Below are 11,732 nucleotides of genomic sequence, written 5' to 3' on the forward strand. Positions count from 1 at the left end.
AGATTTGATTTGGATAAATGTGGAAGGGACTGAACATAGGGAAGCTTTCATATTTTACTCAAAGCCAGAGCAATCTGGGCAGGATGAAGAGCTAGTGTAGGAGACTAGGTTGGTGAGAGAGATGAAACAGGCTCAGTTAACCAGCATTTGATCTTAGTGAGAAAGGGATAATGGCCCCAAGCCAACAGAATGACAATTGCAAAGTCCTTTTCTCATGTCCAAAATGTCAACCGCACACTTTCAGGAGTAACCCTAAACTGACAGTAGTTCATATGGAAAAACACTCAAGATGAGGTAATTTAGGGATCAATTGATTGCAAGATCAATGTGAGTAAGAATTTTTCAGCCGGGGTTAAAATTCCTAACCCAGCCTAGGAGGCTGCTGACAAGACCAGGGAGATCATTGTTCAGCATGAGGTTTTTTTGTGCCTTTGAAGTGACTTTTGAAAAAACTATTTAGAGGATTAATTTTGGTTTTCAATTTTAATATACAATGCTTTAAGATACATATTTTTAAAAAATCTAGTTCTTGAGCTTTTAAGCTAAGTTTACAAAACCTATCACTCAATTCTAGTAAATTTAATAATTATTTTTAAAGGGACTTTGAAGCAATACTTGTCCCTATGTATAAATTTCAAGACATTAAAATATTTGAACTATATTTATAAATTTAATATAGTCTGTTATATTTTTGTAAGTCTCTTTAACATCTGACTTAGCAAAAGACAAAACTCCCCAAGCACTTAAGTAATTAATATAAAAATAATATATTTATAAATATGAATCAAATTCTCTGAAATGTTCTAATACTGTATATGTACTTATTAAGATTTTTCACTTAAAATCATAAGTCTAAGTCAAGTTCTTGATTACTCATTTTAAACTAGAGTAACAAGGATGACCCTCAAAAAATTTCTAATTATTTTAAATTCACAAAATACTAAATGTGTGCCAATTCCTTGATATAAAAATATTAATATCTTGGGTTTGATTTTTCTTAAAACATATCTACATACTTCTGAATCTTCCAAGGTTGGAAAAGGATTAGCGTTTAAGTTAATTATTTTATTATCCTGCCTAAGATGGGGAATTACCTTCTTGTAGAATGTGTATAATGTGGGGAATGGCTTTCTCAGAATGAGATTACAAAATGATCAGAGATTTCAGTGGAGGACTGTCTACATTTTCTTTTTTGGAAAGCTTGATGGACTGCTTTGAACACAATTAGTTTTTATTGTAATATTGCATAACATCAGAGTGTTTATGGGGGTGAAAGGAGGGGGAAAAGGGAGGACAAGTAATCCATTTCCCTGGACTCAAGTTTTATACATTACCTAGTTTTTGTTCTTCTTACATATGTCTGCAATTCCTACCCAAATTGATAGTTTGACTGTTTTTTGCATTTCTTTGGTTCTTAAGACAATGTCTTTTCCATCCAACTGCAAAAGTCCTTGTACTTGATTTGGAATATTTCAGTTTTTTTTTTTCATGTATTTGTGATTGCTTTAAGATCACATAACCTTTGCAATTAGTATTAAGATATACAATTAAATTCTGGGTATTTCTCCAGGTTTTGCCTTACCTTTCATCCTAATCTGTAAGGCCACTCTGCTGATAGTGTAAATCTATGGTATTTGGTGCTGGGCAGGCCATGTCATGTGTCTTCTGCCCAGCACTGATCCAGGTGCTTTAAAAGAGATCACGACAATGCCCTGAACACCTTCCAAGGACAGCCATCTGGAAAAGTGGAAGAACGGAAGGGAAAGTTTAGGAAAACATGACGACAACATGCAAATGAATGGCTATCCCATGAAGCATGAGTATGCTTCTTTTATTTGACTCCTGAGACCACTGGATAGATGTAACAGAGGAGCAAACTCAGTTCAGCATAAGGAAGAACTTTCTAATAATTGGCTTCCTCACAAGGGAATAGACGATCGTGGGAGAAAAGTGAGTCCCTAGTCACTGGAAATAGCCAAATAACCTGGGTACCCATCTGCCAAGAAGGTACTAGAAGAGTTTCTAACAACAGTCACAAGGTTGACTTAAATGGTTTATAAAGTCTCTTCCATCTTTGAGAATCTCTGATTACATAAGACACAGTTCACAAAGCTAGATGCCTCATAAAAGGCATCTACATGTCAAAAATGTAGTGGTGTCATTAAATTGCCCCACTTACTGGAACATGGGCATGTCAAACCTCCTTATGCTGGAAGCCTTCTTTCTTCCTGGGACAGAAAGCCCTTTGAGTTCTACAGAGAAATCAGAAATGGAGATGGATTAGGGAAGTGAGTTGGAGGGAGAAGGGAGGGAAAGAGCTACAGCAACAGCTGGAAGAAATTAAAGCCACAATAGAAATCAAAAGGAACAGATACCTTGAAAGGAAGGAGAAAACATTACCACTGTGCACTTTCAGAAGGGGAAATGGTGAACAAAGCTTTATTTCAAGACTATAGCCCTTGAAGATAGAGGTATGTGTGCATATATATACCATGTGTGTATGTGTGAGAGAGACACAGGCAATGATGATTTGGCCAAAGTATAAATCAACTAAATATGGTTCATCAGGCCTCAAACAAAATAAGTCATTTGAACACTTCATTATTATTAATCATTATATTTTCATAATATTAGCTAACATTTATTGAATCCCTGCTCAATGACAGGAGCCACACCAGGCATTCTCTATATTCTATCCTATTCCACAGCAGCTGCAGATTTAGCATGGTACAGGAAAGCCAGGGAAGCCTAGGGAACATTGTAGAAAAATGTCCATTGACCACTCCTCAGATCACACAGTTAAACTTTCACGTTCTCTGGTCAGATACCTGGCTTTGAAACTCAGCTCCACCATTTTACCAGATATGGAAAACTTAACTTCTTAAAACCTCCATTTTCTAGATGTAAAAGATGGATAAATGATATACCCACTCTTTCACAGGAGGAGTTGTGAAAATCAAATGAGGAAATGTATGTAAAGTGATTACCACAGTACCTGGCACACAGTAAATGTTCAAGAAATAGAAGCTATTCTTCTATCACAGGGGTAGGCAAACTTTTTCTGTAAAGGGGCAGATAAATCTTTTAGGCTTCGTGGGCTTGTATCATAGCTACTTAACTGCTTGACTACCTTACCTATGGACACTGAGATTTGAATGTTATAGTAAGTTGTTAATTATGGAATGTCTGATTTCCTTAAGTACTACGTTTGATAGTTGATATCTCTGACATTTCACTTTAACGTTTCTTGTTTTATTTTTATTGTGAAGGTACATGCTCAGTCTTTCAAACTCATGGTCTGGCTTAGGATTATCTTTCAAATTTTTTTAGAGCAATTTTTGTGAAACCATGGATAAGTCAAAAATTCATGTTATTTTTGAATCTGAGTTCAGTCATGGACCCAAGGCAGCACAAACAACTCGAAATATCAATGAAGTGTTTGGGAAGGATGCAGCTAATGAACGCACAGCACATTGATGGTTTGAGAAGTTCCCTTCGGGTGATTTTAATCTTGAAAATGAGCTACATGGGGACCTTGAGACCAAGGTGGATAATGATGAGCTGAAGGCTGTAGTGGAAGCGAATCCATCTCAACCTGTGAATTAGCAGCAAGGTGTGACGTTACTATTCCAACGATATTGGATCATTTGAAACAAATCACCAAGGTAAAGAAGCTAGATAAATGGGTACTGCATGAATTAAACAAGCATCAGAAAAGAAATCTTGAAGCTTGCCTTTCTTTGTTGTCACCATATAAAGACAAACCATTTCTACACCATATAACAATATGTGATGAAAGATGGATTCTTTTTGACAATCACAAGCATTCAGCACAATGGTTGGATAAGTGCCAAAACACAGTCCAAAACTGAATATTCATCAAAAAAAACCCTAATGGTGTCTGTTTGGTGGTCCAGTGCTGGTATTATCCACTACAGCTTCATGAAACCTGATCAATCGATTACAGCAGCTACCTACTGCAACCAACTGGATAAAATTATGAGGATTCTTATGATTAAGCAGCCAACATTGGTCAATAGAGACGGGCCAATCCTCTTGCAAGACAACACTTGACCATGTGTGGCACAAACAACACTGCTCAAACTACAGAGGCTGGACTTGGAAACTCTGTCATCCACTGTATTCACCAGACCTTGCATCAAGTGACCACCACTTCTTCCAGGCTTTGGACCACTTTTTGCAAGGAAAAATATTCAATTCTCAACAAGCTGTGGAAAGACCTTTCACAATTTCATTGCTCTCCAGGCTTCTTCGCTGCTGGAGTAAATAAGCTACTGTTAATTAAGATGGCAAAACTGTGTTGATAGTTTAGGCACATTGATTAACTGTACTGCTTCTTGATTGAGACATAATAAACTATTTGAAATCAGACATTTCATATTTAATGAACTAAATAAAATTTTCATATATCACAAAATATTCTTCTTTTATTTTTTTCAACTATATGAACAAAAACCATTCTTAGCTCTCTCAGACTGAGGGCCATAGTTTGCCGACCCCTGTGCCAACATTCAGAAAACCTTTGCCATAAACCAGTTTGCTCAGGTCACAGACATTGTCCACAGAAGAATACTCTTCCCTCTTTGATATCTCATTTTCTCTCTTTAGCTACAAAATGGGGGGAAAAAAATCTTTGCTAAGTGTCCCCACTGTGCTAAATCTTGCAAGAAGAACAAACTGCCCGTTTGGCACTTCCAACCCTGGTGGAGAGGCAAAGAGTAAACTCATGGGAAGCTGATGGCCACAGCCACCATGTCATTGCTCCCACACTCCCCACACATCCACCAAAACCTGTGTGCCTCCTCCCTGGGGCATCTGAACTCACCACTGCTTTCTTCCTCATATCGCAAGATTCCCTCCCCAACCTAGATCCCCTGGCTACTTCTTAAAGCTAGCCTTTCAAGCAATTTGAGCTCCATTAAAGTTTAAAAAAGTGTAAACTGATCAACATAAGGAAACAAACAGCCTGACTAAGCTGCTTTTGTGAGCTTTCATTACCACCTTTTTACCAGACCCATGGTAATGGATGACATCTGAAATAAATTAATATTGCTCAAAAAGGGATGTCAGCAAGGCATTTTATAGTACATAAAGATGTGTCTTCTGCTACTTTCCTGGAGAGTAACTTGGCAATATATATCAACATTCTGAATGTTGCCAATCCTTTTGACTGGGCAGTTGACCTTCCAGGAATGTGCCCTTAGGAAATAATCATACATATACACAAAAATTTATGAACAACATGCTCATCACGGCCTGTGTCCCTCGGGCTAAAATCTTAAGAGAGACTAACTGATTGGCATAGTTGGGCCCATGGTTTTTCTACCTGTGGTCCTAACAGCTATGACTAAAAGGGTTAGGAGGTGCGCAGTCCCCCTCAGTAATCCCGCGGGGGTGGGGTTCAGGGATCGCGCATAGGGAAGCAACACTTTTCACACAATATTTAATAACACAGCAAAACAGCCACATTCTAATGGCAAATGAAAAGAACAGGATATAAACTGTACATATGACAGATCTTAACTTTGAAAATACAACGTTGATAAAAAAAGAAATGTATGTTTACAGAAATGAATTATTCAGTAACTAAGTTAAATATGAACATGTAATCAAAACCTATTTGTAAAGAAACTCTCAGCTCATGTTCAGGATACAGCGGGAGCAGGATGGAAGATCCTAATCATTTCCAGGCCCCCCCACCGTCCTCAGACTCCCACGAAGAGGCAACGGCAGGAGGTCACACATGGTCTACAGCAAGAAACAGCAGCGTGAGCTATTAATAGAAAAACACATTGAGACGAACAGGTACCCCACCTACCAGGACTGAGAAGCCCTGGCAGAAAGACTCAACCTAAAGGAGCCTCAAGTGCAGGTGCGGTTCAAGAACCGCAGGACCACTCTTGGTAGTGGCTCCAGCAACAACTGCAGCTATGACCGGGCTGGCCAGGCTGCGGAGCCCCCGCCCCCGCCCCCAGGAGCCCCGTGTTCCCATAGGGTGCAGCTTCCCAGAGCCCCCTCCACCCGGCCCCTCGGGAATCTTCCCAGCCTTGACCAGGCCTGGAAGGGAGGGCCCTGGGTACGGTGCCCAGGAGAGGGTCCCGTTTACTCCAGGGGCTGCGCTGTGTCCAGGCCCATTCCAAGACCCAGGCTCCAGCTCCACGCCCGGCCCATTCCCAGGCCCAGGGTTATTCCCAGGCCCTGCCCCAGACCCAACCCCAAGCCCATTGTGGCCTCAGAGCCCCTATGCCTCCGACTTACCCACTTATCGCCAGACACTCCATTATTGCTGCCATCACAGGGCTCCTCTCACCCCAAGACCCTTTCGAAGGCTTCTTGGTCTCTGCACCCACGTCTGAGCACCAAATGGGGGATGATTTTGTGGACAAAAGACTCAGGCCCCAGGTCGTTACTGGATTTCTAGGGAGTTGTACTTGCAAAGTTCAGCAGATCCCAGGAGGCCCAGAGGGCCTGGAGCGGTGGCTGGTTGGTCTTCAGCGCTGGGTATTTTCTGCCGGCGAATGCGCTGCCTTTTATCCAACCTGCTGGAGGTGCGCATTTGCTGCCTTCACAGTGTGGCCATCACAGGTCGTCCCCGCTATGAATGTCCCCACCTCACCTTTTGGGTTGAGCAGGAGCATTTCAGTTCACTAGGAGTGGAATATCTGCTCACGGGTATGTTTAGCGTTAGTGGGTGGTGCCCTAGAGCTTTCTAAAGGGCTTTTCCTAGCGCTCCTGCTGGTCAGCGTCCTCTCAGACGCTTAGAATTGTGAGACTTTTAAAAGTTTGCTGATCTGGTGACTTGTAGCTTCGTTGTGGTTTTAATATTCATTTCTCCAATGATTGAGAGGTTGAGAAATTTTCACATGGGCGTTAGGAATCTTTGTATACTGGTATTCATGGTTTGTTTGCCTTTCTTTTTTTTTTTTGCCTGATTTTGTAGTTGATTAGTTTCTTTACAAATATTTATAATATGTTAACATACAACTTAATTGGCACTTAATATACTGCTAATATCTCCAATTCTATGCCTTGTCTTTTTACTTTTTCTGTGGCTTGTCTTTTTACTTTTGATTATGCTGGGGTGCCACTAAAAATATTCATTGGCAGACTGATACGTTAGTAAATCCCCCCCAAACCCCAAAGATATTCTAAATACAACCAGAACTTTAAAAATTAGATTCATAGACAGAAACTGACATCTCTAAATTGCCTACTGGTGATAAAAAGTTTGCAGCATGGGACAATTACTGGAGAAGCACACTGTTAAAATAAGTTTAGATATTGGGTGAGGTATATCTCCCCACCTGCTGCTTTATCAAGAGCCTCTCAGATTTTATTGGCTTTTTGCCTTTCCATAAAGTTTAAAAATGAGCTTTCAAGTTTCTTCAAGAAATTTGTGGGGGATTTTAATTGGAATTACATTAAATCCATAAATGTTTTTGAGAGGAATTGACATATTTACAATACTGAGCTTTCTAATCTACTTATGGTATTTATTCATACTCATTCATTTGGTCTTTTACAAGGGCTCTCCACGTAGTGTTATCATTTAACCATAGAAGTCTTGCATACATCTTTCTGTAGATCTATTTCTCATACTTCAAGTTTATTATTGCCTCATATCTTAGATGGTATTTTTAATTTCATTTTTTAATCTGTCTCGTATATAGAATTCAGTTGATCTATTTATTTTGTTTCCAGGAAGCTAGCTCAATTCTTTTTAATTCTAATAACTTATCTTGACATTACAATTTGGAAAGGAATAAAGTTCATGGTCATCTTGTAAAAAAAAAAAAAGAACTGTCAGAGTTATTTCTCTCTTCTTACAAACATTTAATACGTGCCCCTCCCACCACACTGCAACCATCAATTCTGTGGTCTACTTCATCCTAGAATATCACCACCAACAGTTACAGAAACCTGTTCCCTCACTTCTGTGATGATTTTCATGGCTTCACAGAAGGAGACAGTGCCGAAGCCAGAAAAGCTGTGGTGGGTAGTGGCAATATACTGCAATTGGACTTCAATGAAAATTATGTCATTGACTAACTAGAGTCCCATTCACAAGAATTAACCAATGAAAACCTTATGGAGCTAGAGAAGCAGCTGATAGAAACGCAAGAACATGAAGAATTGGGAGATCCAGAGCCAAGAAAGTTTATGGCAAAAGAATTAGCTGAAGGCTTTTGTCTCATTGAAGCAAGATTTGCTAAACTTGAGGAGTAGGATCCTAACATTGAACAGTTAGTGAGATCAGCTGCTACAAGGCCATTTATGATGAAAAAAAGAAAAAGGCTATGCAAAAAACCCTCGATACTTTTTTCAAGAAACTGACTTCAGTGGTAAGCTCCCCTCTCCTAGCAACAGAATCAAATCCTGATTCTCCAGCCCCTACTCCATCCTCTTCAGCACTATCTCCATAATCACCTTCTGATTAATGTTATCCTGCATGCTTGCCTCAAAAATGCCCCTTCCAGTAAGCAAGCCATTCAAACATTAGGTGAGTGTTAACTTTTAATATTATTTTTTGAAATTTCTCCTATTTCCTAACTAAACTTTTTGTATGAATTTGTTTTTATGTTCTGTTTGTTTGAATTAAAAGAAAGAGAACAATAGTTTCTGTAACTTCTTATTGCCATACGGGGGTATTATGATTGTTACAGTATTATACTGTATTATTATTACCACATATGAGCCAGTATGGTATTGTTATTATTATTATTACTGTATATGCACTGTTGTTTAGAGATCCAAGTTACATAGAAATCCAAAGATGTTCTCAGGAATGTATCTCATCCATAACCCAGAGACCACCTGCATATGGAAATTAAACAACATGTTCCTAAAAGATCTTTGGATCAATGATGAAATTAAAACAGAAATTTAAAAATTTTTTGAAACAAATGAAAATGGAAACACATCATACTAAAACCTCTAGGAAATAGCAAAAGCAGCAAAAGAGGGAAGTTTACAGTGTTAAATGGCTACATCAAAAAATAGAAAAATCACAAATTAACAACCTAATGTCACACCTCAAGGAACTGGAAAAACAAGAACAAACAAAACCCAAAGCTAGCAGAAGAAAAGAAATAACAAAGATCAGAGCAGAACTAAATGAAATTGAAATCAATAAAAACAATACAAAGGATCAATGAAACAAAAAGTTGGTTCTTTGAAAACAGTTTTAAAAAATTGGCAGACCACTAGCTAGGTTAATCAAGAAAAGAAGAGAGACTATCCAAATAAACATAATCAGAAATGAAAAAGGAAATATTACAACTGATACCACAGAAATACAAAAGATCATCAGAGACTGCTATGGACAATTATATACTCAAAAACTAGAAAACCTAGAGGAAATAGATAAATTCCTAGAAATATACAACCTCCCAAGATTGAACAAGGAAGAAATAGAAATCCTGACCAGGCCAATAATGAGTAGTGAGATTGAATCAGTAATGTAAAAAAAAAAAATCTTCCAAAAAAAAAGAAAGCCCAGGACCAAATGGATTCACAGCCAATTTCTACCAAACATACAATGAAGAACTGGTACAAATACTCCTTAAACAGTTCCAGAAAACCAAGGAGGAGCAAATCCTCCCTAACTCATTTTACAAAGTCAGTATCACTCTAATACCAAAGCCAGACAAGGACACAGTAAAAAAAGAAAACTACAGAACAATATCCCTGATGAATATAGATGCAAAAATCCTCAAAAAAATACTAGCAAACTGAATCCAACAGCTCATCAAAAAGATAACACATCACAATCAATTGTGTTTTATTCTAGGGATGCAAGGACGGTTTGACATGTGCAAATCAATAAATGTGATTCATTACATAAACAGAATTAAGGACAAAAACCATATGATCATCTCAATAGATGCAGCAAATCATTTGATAAAACTGAGCATCCTTTCATGATAAAAATTCTCAACACACTAGGCCTAGGAGGAACAACCCTTAAAATAATAAAGGCCATATATGACAAACCCATAGCTAATATCATACTGGACAAGGGAAGTTGAAAGCAATCCCCTAAGAACCAGAGCAAGATAAGGATGCCACTTTTACTATTCCTATTCAACATAGTACTGGAAGTCCTAGCCAGAGAAATCAGGCAAAAGATAGAAAAAAGTCATCCAAATTGAAAAGGAGGAAGTCAAATTATCTTTGCTGATGATATAATCTGATATCTAGAAAACCCTACAGACTTCCAAAAACAAAAAACCTCTTAGATTTGATAAGTGAATTCGGTAAAGTTTCAAGATACAAAATCAACATACAAAAGCATTCCATACTCATGGATCAGATGAATTAATATCATTAAAATGACCATATTTCCCAAGGCAATCCACAAATGCAATGCAATCTCTATCAAAATAACAACATCATTTTTCACAGAATTAGAAAACACCATTCTAAAATTCATATAGAACTGCCCGGCCCAAAAAGCCCACATAGCTAAAGCAATCATAAACAAAAAGAACAAAGCTGGAGGTAAAACATTACCTGACCTCAAAATATACTATAAGGCTATAGTAACCAAAACAGCATGGTACTGGTACAAAAATAAACACATAGATTAATGGAACAGAATAGAGAACCCAGAAATAAAGCCAACTATTATATCTATAGCCAACTGATCTTTGACAAAATTGACAAAAACATATACCAGAGAAAGGATACCCTTTTCAATAAATGGTGCTGGGAGAATTGGATTGCAATATGCAGAAGAATGAAAATGGACCCGTCTCTCTTACCATATACAAAAATCAATTCAAAATGGATTAAATACTTAAATGTAAGACCTGAAACTGTAAAAATTCTAGAATAAAACCTAAGGAAAACTCTTCTGGACATTGGTCTAGGGGCAAAGAATTCATGACTAAGGTTTCAAAAGCACAAGCAACAAAAACAAAAATAGGCAAATCGTTCTTAAACTAAAAAGCTTCTGTATGCCAAAAGAAATAATCAACAGAGCGAACAGACAATCTACAGAATGGGAGAAAATATTTGCAAACTATGCATCTGACGGGGGACTAGTATTCAGAATTTACAAGGAATTCAAACAACTCAACAACAACAAAAAACCCATTCCTTGTCACATTCCCTGAGCCCTTTCTGCACCAATGTAATCAATCTTTTGTTAAATTCTCCTTAATTACTCAACTTGAGTGAGCTATATGTTTTCTGCTGAGTCTCAGAAAGGTAGATACTCACATTGCTCTACACATCTTGGCTCCATAGTACTCACTACCTGTTCATATTCCTCCTACAGACTCTCCAGGGCTCTCCAACAATGATGTCCTCACCACGAGAAGTTCAGTCTTGTGCTCCTAGTTTCTCCATTTAGTTCAAAGGTTGTTATACCCATTCTTGTCATCATCTCTACTAAAGTTCTGGCCAAAATCCTAAAGGTGGTGGGAGGTGGGAGGAAATAGGAGAGGTATCAGAAGGTAGTCCCACACACATGCTGGTTTATGATGTGTGAATTATTCATGACACACACCAGAAATATCACATTTGCTTACTTTTTCTAAATTAAATGAAATGTGACTTCAAGTCTATATATCCTGAGGTTAGAGGTGTCTGTTATAAGTGATAGGTGATCTCTCCTTTTGGATCTACCCAAGCAGACCTTCAGGTCACCTTGGAGTAATCTTAGGTTTTTTAACTCAAAAAGCTCATCAACTCTCCACAAACCTAAG

This window comes from Eulemur rufifrons, chromosome 28 (genome assembly GCF_041146395.1).
Source record: "Eulemur rufifrons isolate Redbay chromosome 28, OSU_ERuf_1, whole genome shotgun sequence".
Classification (NCBI taxonomy): domain Eukaryota; kingdom Metazoa; phylum Chordata; class Mammalia; order Primates; family Lemuridae; genus Eulemur; species Eulemur rufifrons.